Below are 13,475 nucleotides of genomic sequence, written 5' to 3'. Positions count from 1 at the left end.
TACTTCCATGTTTGAATTAGAATTTAGAATTGAAATAGAAATTAAAAATTGCAGAACTTAATTTTGTGGTATGTCACAGGGCAATGAAAAAGTAACATGAAACTAAGAAGCTACTGGCAATCTACTACGTCAGTTTTTTAACTATACTTTTATTAAGTGTGTTAAAATAAATTTAGAAGTCCGCGGTTTAACCCAGGAAATTAATCTCTCAAGACATAACACTTTCAAAATAATAAACTGAGATTTATTTTAAAAGATAATAATAATAATAATAATAATAATTAACTGCACTCATAAACAAAATTTTAAGACTAAATCTAGAGGATTTTCCCTCAATAAATATATTTAGAGAGTTCCTTTTCTTTTCCCCCAAGCAACATAAATTTAGAATACCAATTATAAAAAAGAAGGAATCAAATATTTACGTGACTGGAGAGATAAGAAAAGGAGCTATCATAAATCATGCTATTCTCTCTTGATGTAGGATACATTGCAGGTTCACTTTGGACTTTATATTGGACACTTGTTGTACTTCTCTCTTGATGTATCGATGTGGGACTTCAATCAAAACTACTACTATCATACAAAATTTAATTAGCTATTCTCTCTTTTACGGTCAACTAATGAACACTCAAGTCAACCACTAGGATTTGGGTCATTCTTAATTATTTGTTTTTCCTTTGTTATAATTAAATTTTAGCATTAAAATTTATTGAACCAACTTGTTAGTTAATTTCCACAAGAAACTTATCTTCACTTTTTGTTCTCTCATGTTCGTTTCTTTTAATTCCCTCTAGTTCGTTTTCTTTATCAGTGGGTTCAACAATCTAAAGACCACAACTGTATCTTTACTGCTTCATTTCATCCTCTTAGCATCATTGGAAGCATATATTATATATACCTTGTTGAAAGGACTGAAGTGAACTATCCATGTTTAGTTCTATTAAAAGACAAGTTTCTGGAAAAGAAAGTTGTAAAAGCCTGACAAAATGTGTACGGATCAGACCTAAATAGAATGGCATATGAGATATGATCATATGAGGAAAGCAGAAAATGTAAAATCACATGATGGAATTAATTAAACACAATAATTCCATCATAAGTGATGCAAGAGACAACTTTTATCATGAAAAATTTATAATATCTAGGCATCCACCACGTTGTTAAGAGTATTGATTAGGCTTGTAATATTCTGCTATTGTGGCATTATCTTAGTTTTAGCTCTAGCCTATAAGGCAGTGACATGTGTCACCTATTCTTTGCACTTAGCATGTGCCTATAAATACTTGTATACTCTGTTATCCATCATAATGAGAATTCACAATTTCCCTCTCTTCTCTCTACTCTCTTCTCTCTCCTCTAACTGAATACAGTTACAACCTTCTTCAAGGTTTAACAATGGCGGTTTCAACTTGTAATATGGTATCAGAGCTACTCACAAATCTCGGTGTCATGCTAATCATTGCTTTTCCTACTCTAGTTTCCCTTTGTCTCAAATTGAATGTAATAATGTTGAAAGTGCATCCACTTCAACCAGTAGCAATAGTGTTAGCAGTAGCAATACTAGTTTGTACAAAGTTTGGCATAGCAGACTTGGTCATCCTCATCATGAGGCTCTCAAATATGTAATGCAACTTTGTAATGCAACATTTATCAAATAAAACTGTCTTTGATTTTTGTTCAGCTTGTTGTTGCTTAGGAAAGTCTCATAGACTTCCTTCCATCTGTTTCTTCTACTACAACCTATAGTAAGCCTCTTGAACTTGTCTTTTGTGACTCTGTTGAGTCTCATGAAGGCTACTCTTACTTCTTAACAACTTGTGTTGATGCCTATTCTATTCTAGATATACCTGGATTTTCCCACTTAAACTAAAATCCCATACTCTTATCACATTTCAAAAATAAAATTCAAAAGTATGGTTGAGCTTCAATATAATCAATCATCCTATTAAATCTGTTCAAAATCCGTCTCTCCCTCCCCCTTCCCTAGGCTTTGCATAAAAAGAAAAGAAAAAAAAGAAGGAGAACAAAACCATGATAGGGAAGAGATGCAAAACCATGGGAAAGGGGAAGAGATTCAAAACCATGAAAAAGGGGGAGAGAATCAAAAACCCCCGCCGCTGTAGATGAGTCTCAGCCGCAACATAAAAAAGAATCAAAAACCCTCGCCGCCGTAGATCAGTCTCAGCCGCAACATCAAAAAAAAGCAAAAACCATGGGAAAGGGGAAGAGAAGTAAAACCCTCTGGAAATGGAAACCGGTCAAAAAAACGTGTATCGATTACTTCCCGGACCTCCGCTGTTACCACTTTCCGTCTGTTTCCGTACCTCAGACTTCCGATTGCCCCGTTAACCAACCTGAAAGAGTTCCCTCGGAACCCGTCAACCGCTGTTGCCCCTTCATATATCCTCTTCCACCGCCGCCTCCATCTGTTTCCGATTGCCCCGTTAACCAACCTGAAAAAGTTCCCTCGGAACCCGTCGACGACGATGACTTGACGGACACCGTCTCCGATCACCTTCTCAAACTCGGGTTTAGTTTGAAGAGAGAAAAGGTTGCTGATTGTCTTCGGCAACTAGGGGATTTGTTAAATGGCTTAGATGCCCCCAAAAAGGCGGAAATCTGTTTCCAGAAGTTTCTGTTTTCCGATCTCCATTGTTGTGGTAGTGCTATACTTCCTAACCCTAGTGAATTAAAGGGCAGAACTACTCTCGATGGTCCCTTCATATTGCAGGTTGGTTTCAATTTCGATCCCGTCGCTTGTATTCTTTATTTATTATTATTGTAATAATTATTACTACTGTTTTCTGCAATTTATTATTGTTTCAATTCTGTTTGCGGAACCTGAACACTTCACACCCAAATGCATGCATTGGCAGGTCGATAAAATTATCAATTTCTGTACTCATTGGGAGGAACTACAAGGGATACCTCCTCCAGGTATTGATAGGATGTTGTTTTTGACAATGACCGATGGTGTTCATACAGTCTATGGAATGGAGTCCTCTGACCAGCCTCTTGAAGCCATTCAAGTTTGTGCGTGTGTGCCTCTTGGATTAAAGGTTTCTTCGATGCCACCACTCATCCTTTTCATCCCAATACATGCATATACAATGTTTTTATTTGCTATTCTCTGACTTAAGGGATCTATTGGTACTTGTAGGTCGAAATCTCTAATGTAGAGGCGTTCAATGGACGTTTCTATCTGCTTCCTAAAAATATTAGAGTATTGGGAGGAGGATTAGTTGACGACCCAGTCACAGTCAGTCAACGTTGCATGGAACTCATAAATTTATGGAATAGAGAAGCTAATAAGGATGCAGTACCTCCTGTGTCCAGGCAAGTACTATAACCATGATTAAGTGTCCACGTGATCATATAGTAATAACCATGATTATAAATAGGTTGATTTTAATTTTTCAGGCACTACAAATTACCTGATGATCTCATAACAGAAGGCTGCAACAAAACAAGTGGACTGGTTGTTTGTTTTGGTGAAATGTTGATAGAATTCGTGTCAACAGCGGGTCCAGTCTCTTTTGATGCACCGTCTGGTTACAAGAAAGCTATTGGTGGTGCTACTACAAACGTGGCAGTTGGCATCTCTAAGTTGGGGGGTTCATCTGCATTTATAAGCAAGGTGTACATCTATGTGCTACTACATGGTTATTTGGTTTCTTGTTACTATCTACAGGACTTCCATGTTTGATTTGTTCATTAAGAAATCTATGATGTGTTGGGTTATTTGAAATTTATTACACTTTTCCGTGTGTGTGTGTCTGTGTGTGTTTAAAAGTAAACAAATAGACTCCATGAAAAGTGAGCTTGGGAATGTAACATTGGCATGCGTGTGTGTGTGTGTGTGTGTTTAAAAGTAAACAAATAGACTCCATGAAAAGTGCGCTTGGGAATGTAACATTGTCATGTTCGGGCATTTTGAGGAAACTCCTTTACTCGTATTTTCTATTTTTCATTCCCATCAAATAGAAACGACTTTAAAACCTAACCAACCATAACTTACCCATTTCCACCCCATTCTACCTTTTTCCCTTTTCTTATTGTTAAATTAAGTAAGTTTAAAAAATATTCCTACAAATATCATGTATTTACTTGTAGATTGTACCTAGGAATAATAATACTTCCCGTAGTAGTATTCTGAATTTTAGACATGATGGAATCTATGTTGGCTGAGAAAATGATTGCTTAACTCTTTACCATCCGTGTTTTAGGTTGGATCAGATGAATATGGGCATACGTTGGCTGATATTTTAAAGGAAAATAATGTTGATATATCTGGCATGCGCTTTGATTCTAATTTCAACAACGCATTGGCTTTTGTTACACTTAAAGCTGACGGCGAGCGCAAGTTCTTGCTTTTCGGAAATCCTAGTGCTGATTTGAATCTGGAAAGTCAGAGCTTGATCATGACCTCATCAAGAAGGTGCCTTTAATTTCCATCTCTGTTCAAAAAGACCGATAGTTTAAGTCCGTATAATTTTAATTTAGTACTGATTGCAGGCTAAAATATTCCATTATGGTTCCATCGGTTTGATTGCTGAGCAATGCAAGGCAGCTCATCTTGCTGCCTTGAGAATTGCTAAAGACTCTAATTGCATTCTCTCGTATGATCCGAAATTGAGATTGGCACTATGGCCATCAGCCGAGGCTGCTCGAAGTGGTATAATGAGCATATGGCATCTAGCCGATGTCATAAAGGTAAATTTTATTGTCTAGTTTTTTACTTTTATTTATACAATACACTTTATAAATGCCATTGCATGTCATTCTTTTTTCTTTCTCTTAAGTCTATCTGAAGTGTTATTTTCTTATGTATTGCAGATCAGTGAAGATGAGATTACTTTTTTGATTGATCGAGGTGATCCTTATGATGATGATGTTGTATTAGACAAGCTTTTTCACCCTAATCCTAATCTCAAGCTTCTAATTGTTACCGGTGGGTCGGAGGGCTGTAGATATTACACCCAGGTAAGCTTGCCAAAGTCATTTAACTCGGATTTTTATTGTCTGAATAGGTTTTATGATCCCTCATTTCATTATTTTCTTTGCTCTTTATTCTGATGAATGGACTGAAATGTTGGCTGTGACTTGTCGAATGTAAATTAACAAATTCGACACTCAATGACGAATATCAGGTTGTAAAACTTGAGCAAGGTTCAATATTTCACAGTACTATCTTTTGTCATGTGAGTGACCAGCGTTCAGCTAATAGCGATTACTAAATTTTTGTGCAGGGTTTTAAAGGCAAAGTTGGAGGTGTCAATGTTAAACCTGTCGACACAACTGGTGCTGGTGATGCATTTGTTAGTGGGATTCTCTACAACATAGCTTCTGACCCAAGTATTTTCGAGGTAATTCAGACATCTTTACACATTCTAGTTGTTGATTTAGAAAAAAGTTGCGAGTGTTTGGAGTTGATGCAGCTATTTTGTGTGGCAGGATGAGGAACGTCTCCAAAAAGCGTTATATTTCGCCAATGTATGTGGCGCAATCACGGTGACAGAGAGAGGGGCAATTTCTGCATTACCTACAAAAGATGCTGTCCTGCAATTTTATGCAATATAGGAACATCAGCTGTTATAAAATGTAATATCTGTTGACACACGGAGTGATTAACCTTCTGACTTTGTTTTGATAGCACTAATTTGTGAAGTCTTGTACTGCAACATTCAGGCTAGAACAGATCAATATGTTGAGTTGGGTTTCCCTTTTGATCTCGTTGTTTTGAACTCATAATTGAGTTGTGTAGAAACTATTTTCATGTGTGGATGTAAGGTGAAAAACAATTGTGTGATGGATTTGAACGTATAATTGTCCATGATTGAACAGTGGCCAAGGAAGATAAATGTCAATATGAAAAATTGGTTCATCATGACTTTTAGTTTTTGTCATTTTGAGATAATTATTTTCTCGTAAACTTCCAATATCTATCATATTCATTGTTATCTAGAATTTGAATTTTATCAACCATATTCTTACAAATTCGATACTCCATTCGTCTCTAATTATAAAATCATTTAAAAAAAATTGTTTGTCTCTAGATATAAGACCCTCTACAAATTTCTAGATGAATTTACTATTTTTTTTTCCATCCTCAAATATACCCTTCATTAGTATTATGGTTAAAATGTTTAAATTGATCATACGCAAAGTCTGAAATATGATCTTGCAATAAATATTTTCATTTTTAATACTTCTTTTTTGTTATTATTACTTACTCAAATTAATTTAGTAATTTTTTATAAACATTCAAAATCAAATCGAGAAAGAGAGATTTTCACGTGTCAAAGCAATTGTACTTTTTTACGGTGCAAATTTTATAATTTTTTGTCAATCATTTCTACACATGCTAACAATTCTTCAAAATCAAATCGAGAAAGAGAGATTTTCACGTGCCAAAGCAATTGTACTTTTTTACGGTGCAAATTTTATAATTTTTTGTCAATCATTTCTACACATGCTAACAATTCAATTAATAATCTTAAACAAAATAAAAAAAATATATCTACTTTGAATCTCTAATAAATTAAAGGCATGCACAACAAAAATAAATCAAAATAGGCGAATAATTACTGATTTAAATTGTACTAGAAAAAAAACTGATTATGATTTTATTATACAGTTTCAACTCTATTTTATTACTCAATTATAACTTAATCATTGTATTTTCTTCATGATTTTTTTAATCGGTGAAAATAATATCCTAAGTAAATAGAAAATCATTTTTACATATTAAACCAAACCCAACAAAAAAATTATTAGTTTTTCAACTAAAATTTAATATCATACGAAAAATTTAATAAAATAATTTTCCAAAAATTTGTTTTAACTTTTCGAAAAATAAATCAAGGTAGGAAAATTTTCCAATCAAACTTATTAGGCCATATTTTGTTAAAAAATTGAGCATGCAAGAATTTTGGATAAGAAATGTCCATTTAATCATACATTATCACTGCAGGAATTTTCCTTGACTTTTTTTCCCTCGCTGTCCCTAAAATGTGTTTGTCTTTGTCGTAAACAGCGTTGTGACAATAATGTCGGCCTTCCTCCATCAATAGTAGAAGCTCATGTGACCACTGAAGCTTGTATTACGTGTCGTCCAGGTTTGTTCTTAAAAAAAAAATTGCATGGTAATGCATGTTTTTTTTTTTGTCTCTCTCTCTCTACCTTAATGAGAATTTAACACATAGTTTTCTTTTATCTATCTATAAATGTTATAGATCCAGTATGTCGCATACGATTCAAATTTAGGAATCTTGATGGCTCAAACCGCGATTCCTACCATTTTGGTAAGTGCATATGTCCTTTTTATGATAGTTTTCTTTTTTATGAAAGTTATGATTGATATCAAATCAAGAGCAATAAAAGGATAGATTTTAAAAATAATGAAATATTATTTAAAATCAGTCAAGGAAAATAGGGAATAAAGTAAAAAAGAATTTAATACTCTTTACCAATGTGGAACAACATAGAATAGCTACAGTTTGTCATTGTCCAACAATCCCCCACCAATGGTAAAACTAGAAGAAAACAAAAATAAATTTTGGGAGAAAGAAGGATGAACACTTACATACCAATATCACAAAGATTGAATTGATACATAGTGAAGTAAGGCAACAATTGTGTCTTGGCAGTGAAATACTCTTGAACTGCCATAACTTTCAACTAAGACCCTTACAACTCATGTATTACCTCAGTATTTGTGATTTCCGCGATAGTTTAAACACGCTTTTAATGGCCATGCGCACACCTTGGGTACTCATGAGTGCTCTAGAAAGACTTAAGCCCCATCTCAACACAAAGGCTTAAGTCCCATCTCCCTCAACGATTCAAGTACTAGTTTCCTTGTTAGACCTTTAGCGAGAGGATCTTCCAAGTTCTTCTTAGATCTAACAAATTCTAAGGATATCACTCCATTTTTCAACAATTCTCTAACTGATGACACATATGTTTCTCCTCTTTCCATTATACACACTATTCATTGCGGTCCCAATAGCTGCCTGTGAATCACAATGAAGAGAAACAGGCGTAGAATATCATAAGAATCTTCACCATTGAATGTTGGAATTTTTATACGATGGTTATAAACACGCCAGCAAAATTAGAGAAAGACATTTGATCTATGAGTGTATGCTTATTTAGATAAAATTGTAATTGTAATTTTGCATGTTTTGGTTGGAAAATCAATATAAATTATACGATGCTTATTTAGATAAAAAAAAAAATCCATTTTGCTTTTCTTTCTTAATGGAAAAAACGCTTTCTTGAATTTCTTGAATCTTTTATTTATTAAAGTTAACCCGAATGCTAATTGTTGCCCTAATTTTAACCTAAATTCAGTGCTTGCTTTTACTGTATTACCCCTGTTTGAAATATCAAATTGCAGAAATCTCATATTAAAAAAAAAAAAAACAAATCACTCCTATTACTGTATTACCCTTGTTTGAAATATCAAATTGTATAAATCTCATATTTAAAAAAAAAAAATCACTCCTATTATCTTTTATTTATTAAAGTTAACCCAAACACTAATTGTTGCCCTAATTTTAACCTAAATTCATTGCTGGCTTTTACTATATTACCCCTGTTTGAAATATCAAATTGCAGAAATCTCATATTTAAAAAAAAATAAATCACTCCTATTACTGTATTACCCCTGTTTGAAATATCAAATTGTATAAATCTCATATTTAAAAAAAAAAACAAATAACTCCTATTATCTTTTATTTATTAAAGTTAACTCGAATGCTAATTGTTGCCCTAATTTTAACCTAAATTCAGTGCGTGCTTTTACTGTATTACCCCTATTTGAAATATCAAATTGCAGAAATCTCCTATTTAAAAAAAAATAATCACTTCTATTATCTTTTATTTATTAAAGTTGACACGAATGCTAATTGTTGCCCTAATTTTAACCTAAATTCAGTGCTTGCTTTTACTGTATTACCCCTGTTTGAAATATTAAATTGCAGAAATATCCTATTTAAAAAAAATCACTTCCATTATCTTTTATTTATTAAAGTTAATCCGAATGCTAATTGTTGCCCTAATTTTAACCTAAAATCAGTGCTTGCTTTTACAGTATTACCCCTGTTTGAAATATCAATTTGAAGAAATCTCCTATTTAAAAAAAATCACTTCTATTATCTTTTATTTATTAAAGTTAACCCGAATGCTAATTGTTGCCCTAATTTTAACCTAAATTTAGTGCTTGCTTTTACTGTATTACCCCTGTTTTATATAATAAATTGCAGAAATCTCCTATTTAAAAAAAAACAAATCACTCCTATTATCTTTTATTTATCTTTTATATTTATTAAAGTTAACCCGAATGCTAATTGTTGCATTACTCCTATTCTTTTTTAAATTGATATCAAAAACAAATTAATTGCTTGAATAAAGTGAAACCTGAACCGTGAGAGAAAAAGTAGAAAGCACAATGGAAAGAATTTTCATTATTTCACAATTTAGTTTGTTACAATGATGAAGAACTTATTTATAACCTACTACAAGACTAGCCTAATTAACATGGACTACTGTACTCACTCTATCATAGCTCTCTCTAACTGTCATAACATATTGCATGCTTATGTGGCAAGTATAACACCAGGCCATACAACACGAGGATGAGTCATCATTATCAAAGATATAAAATGAGAGGAGTAATGTAAACTAAATCCATACAATGATCATATCAATAACATAAAAAAACAACTGCCTAACATAAACAAAAAGAAAAAAATAGCACGTTGCAGGTAGGGAGAACATTATGGTGTGATGGTTTATACGTATTTTGTTGGTCATCAGCAAGTATAGTTATATGGACCTTTTTGACCCGGTTGCGAATTAAAATTGGATAAGCTGCTATCGAAATTGGTTGCAATCAAATTGTATTGTCCAAAAATGAAACATAATGTAATTGTGAGTTGTGCTTAAAGAAGCAAGAGGTGATGGTGGAATGGAAAGCATATATTGTGCTGGTGGTGGGAGATTTATTCTGTAAGATTTTTTATGGTGGCTGAAGTTTGAATCACGAACCTTGTATATATTATGCATTGACTAGAACTTTTACCCGTGCTACCGCCCGGGTCATAAACAATGGAGAAGCTAATGTATTGCAATATGATTCATTACATAGAAAATAAAACAATTCAACAGAAACTACCTTTTAGGACATGCAACAATTGTTCAAACATTTAGGAATATCTCTTTATATACTACATTTGAAGTGGTGTTGATACAATTCTCATTGTCATCCGTTAATAATATCTTTAGACCATCTCTTGATGTAACACGTGAGATTGCAACATATAGCTTACCATGCGATTACACGGATTTTGGAAGATATATGTCAACTTGCTTACCATATAGCTTACCATGGATAAATGATTTTATTAAAACTGTTTTCATTTCAACATGATGAGCACCCAATAAAAGGCAGTGAAAATAAACGTAAAAGTATTTCAATCCATTAAAAAACATTCAATCGATTCTAAAATAACACAACTGAGTGTATGATACATAATTGTCAATGTGTACGGTGAAGCTACAAAATTGCTCTATCAGCTTATATATATAAAAGCACACGTTTAGACAGGATTTGCAATACCCCAAATGCCTAGAATATAAAGCTTGCATATGACTGTCATTGATCACACGCTTTGTTCAATTCACAAATATACACAAAAAACGGCTATAATAATGACCACACAAAATGAACACTTGCAGGCAAAGACATAGTCTCATCTGGTGCCAAAAACACTCGATTAAGTTTGTTTGCGGATACTCACACTAATCTTCCACTTGTTTGCATCTAAAAGATTGCATTTTAAGGGTTAGATTAATCAATATTACATTTGAATAGCAACATAGAAGTTTAAATTCCTAAACTGCGATGACATGGTCACTAAGCAATTTCACAAAGACAACAGCTATAATAATGATCAGACACATCGCACTATTAATCTATATAACTGTGTAAGATAACTATCTTTGCTGATAATCCCGATGGACTTGTTTCTAGGGTATACCCACTTGCATGAGGCATACATTTAAACGAAAATGTAATTTAAGTGTGAAACTCATGTATACTGATAATAGCAATTTGCCAAGCCAAATAATGAAGATAATATATTGTGCCAAGCCAAATAATGAATTGAAGATAATATTGAGTAGAAAAACAAAGATTGCTTGTAAATTATGTTCAGTCATTATAAACTCATGATCCCCAATAACTATCTTCAAAATTGGATAAAGTGAGGTGATATATCGCATCATGATATAATGTGGAATAGATATGCTATAAAACGGACATTAATTCATGATAAACTTATGAACTGCAACAAGGAAGTTTAAACACTAAAACTGCGACAACACTGTCACTACGCAATTTTAATAGAAAATACTTAAAGCTAATGTAAGTTTGAAAACAATAGAAAATATTCAAAATCATTACAACGCATATTTGACACTTCAATGTTATGAATAAAAACTGATTTTTCCTCGCTTTGGTGCACCTATTTTGATTCCAATTCCTTCAAACAACGGACGAATCTGACAATATCGCTCCAATCCACGCTTATCTTGTATTCCACCTTAGGACAACGAACTAATGTTTTGGTGCATTTCCATAAATGTCTGGTGTCATCGGTCAAAAAGAACTCCTTCGTGTCTCCTGATAGGAAGGATTCCAAGAAAGAGTCGTATGAGAATGACTGCTTTTGTTTCCATCAAGTGTTGAAAGCCAATCAACACTTGTTGTAAATCAAAATGTTTTGGTGCATTTCCATAAATGTCTGGTGTCATCGGTCAAAAAGAACTCCTTCGTGTCTCCTGATAGGAAGGATTCCAAGAAAGAGTCGTATGAGAATGACTGCTTTTGTTTCCATCAAGTGTTGAAAGCCAATCAACACTTGTTGTAAATCAAAATGTTTTGGTGCATTTCCATAAATGTCTGGTGTCATCGGTCAAAAAGAACTCCTTCGTGTCTCCTGATAGGAAGGATTCCAAGAAAGAGTCGTATGAGAATGACTGCATTTGTTTCCATCAAGTGTTGAAAGCCAATCAACACTTGTTGTAAATCAAAATGGCATACAATATTAAATCGATATATCATAAATATAAACAGATTTGTTAAACAATTCTAGTTACAAATGATTATTAGAGGATAGAAGATGAAACTAAATAATCAAAAACATGAATTTCCAACTTACTCGTCAAACTCTACAATGCCTTGGCCGTCTTTTCTGCACTGTCATAATCAATTGGAGTTACTTTGGTGATGGTCGAATGGTAGCTTAAAGAAAGGTATAATAAGAATTTATGAATTGAAAGGGTTGTAACAGATGACATAGTGTGCCTTTTAATGTGATCTCATATGCCTTTGGTAACCGAAAAGCAGTATTAATTGTGTACTTGGAAGTTGTAATGACATAGAGGTATCAAGTTCTACTATGATAATAGGTTGCCTTAGAAAACAACCGCAATTAATACTGTCAAGGAATATGGATAAGCATCACGTGTAATAAGGTTGGGAGGGAATTTTGAATTTGAATTGGATGTTGTAATTTGTGTAGACCATTAAAACTGTAGATCAAGGGCTGAGATGAAGTTGGATTGTGTTGAGATTAGTATTGATCAATCCAATGGCCAAAATGAATTGGAGCCAAAAACTTTAGGGTTAGGGTTTGCAAAGTCATTAGCAATGTTAACAAAGATTAGATATAAGTATGATGTGTTGACCTAACACATTTCCAAACACACTTGGGTAATTTATATATTGCATGAATTTGTTAAAAAAAGAAACAATAGTTTTCTTTTCACGTAACTACTACTCTGTTTCCTTCAAAAAAAAAAAACTACACATGTTTCTGTTGCATATAAAATAAAAAACATGTACTAGGCTAAGCTTTTATAAATTGTGCTTTGCATACATGCTTCTGAAAATAATAATAAAAAGACCATGAGGACAAAATTTGAGTTAGACTTGTGAGACCCTTCTTGTAATAGTAATTATTATATATTATTGAAATGTGTTGACCGACCGTTGACTAATAATAAGAAATAGAAAAAATACGCAGAGAAGACTCCATCCAGCTGCCGCCGCTCCTCTCCCTCTCCCTAACCCTAATTCTCAAACCTACCAACAATGTATAATCCCCCCTTCCCCATAACTCTCCTTAACGTGGCGGAGAGATCGTCTTCCGCCAAAGCAATTGCACACATCCTAGCAAATTCTCAAGACCAACATGTTGACACAAGAATGCTCTTCACCTCCGTCAATGGATGGAACAATATTCATCCTAGAGATCTCGGGTGTAATTGATAGGTTAGGCATTGTTCATTTATTTATTTTTATTTTTTTTATTTTTTTTTGTATCAGTGTTTGTGTGTTTGATTCATAATATTGCTGCTCAGGGAAATTTTCGATGCTGTTGAAATTGTTATCGGGGGGTTAA

At 33.4% G+C, this 13,475-nt stretch overlaps 1 pseudogene across 1 annotated transcript; it reads left to right on the top strand.

Moving 5' to 3' along the window:
- The first annotated feature begins 2,039 nt into the window (after positions 1-2,039).
- On the top strand, positions 2,040-5,890 carry LOC146956752 (putative fructokinase-1; annotated as a pseudogene). Its single transcript, XR_015021032.1, has 9 exons — positions 2,040-2,734; positions 2,880-3,062; positions 3,164-3,339; positions 3,424-3,640; positions 4,230-4,441; positions 4,519-4,716; positions 4,840-4,986; positions 5,253-5,369; positions 5,458-5,890. The product of XR_015021032.1 is annotated as a putative fructokinase-1 (transcript).
- The last annotated feature ends 7,585 nt before the right edge of the window (positions 5,891-13,475 follow it).

The sequence above is a fragment of the Medicago sativa genome, chromosome 1 (genome assembly GCF_051527215.1).
Source record: "Medicago sativa cultivar Bolivia chromosome 1, Bolivia_mono, whole genome shotgun sequence".
In the NCBI taxonomy this organism is placed as follows: domain Eukaryota; kingdom Viridiplantae; phylum Streptophyta; class Magnoliopsida; order Fabales; family Fabaceae; genus Medicago; species Medicago sativa.
This window is presented reverse-complemented; position numbering and strand designations above follow the sequence as displayed.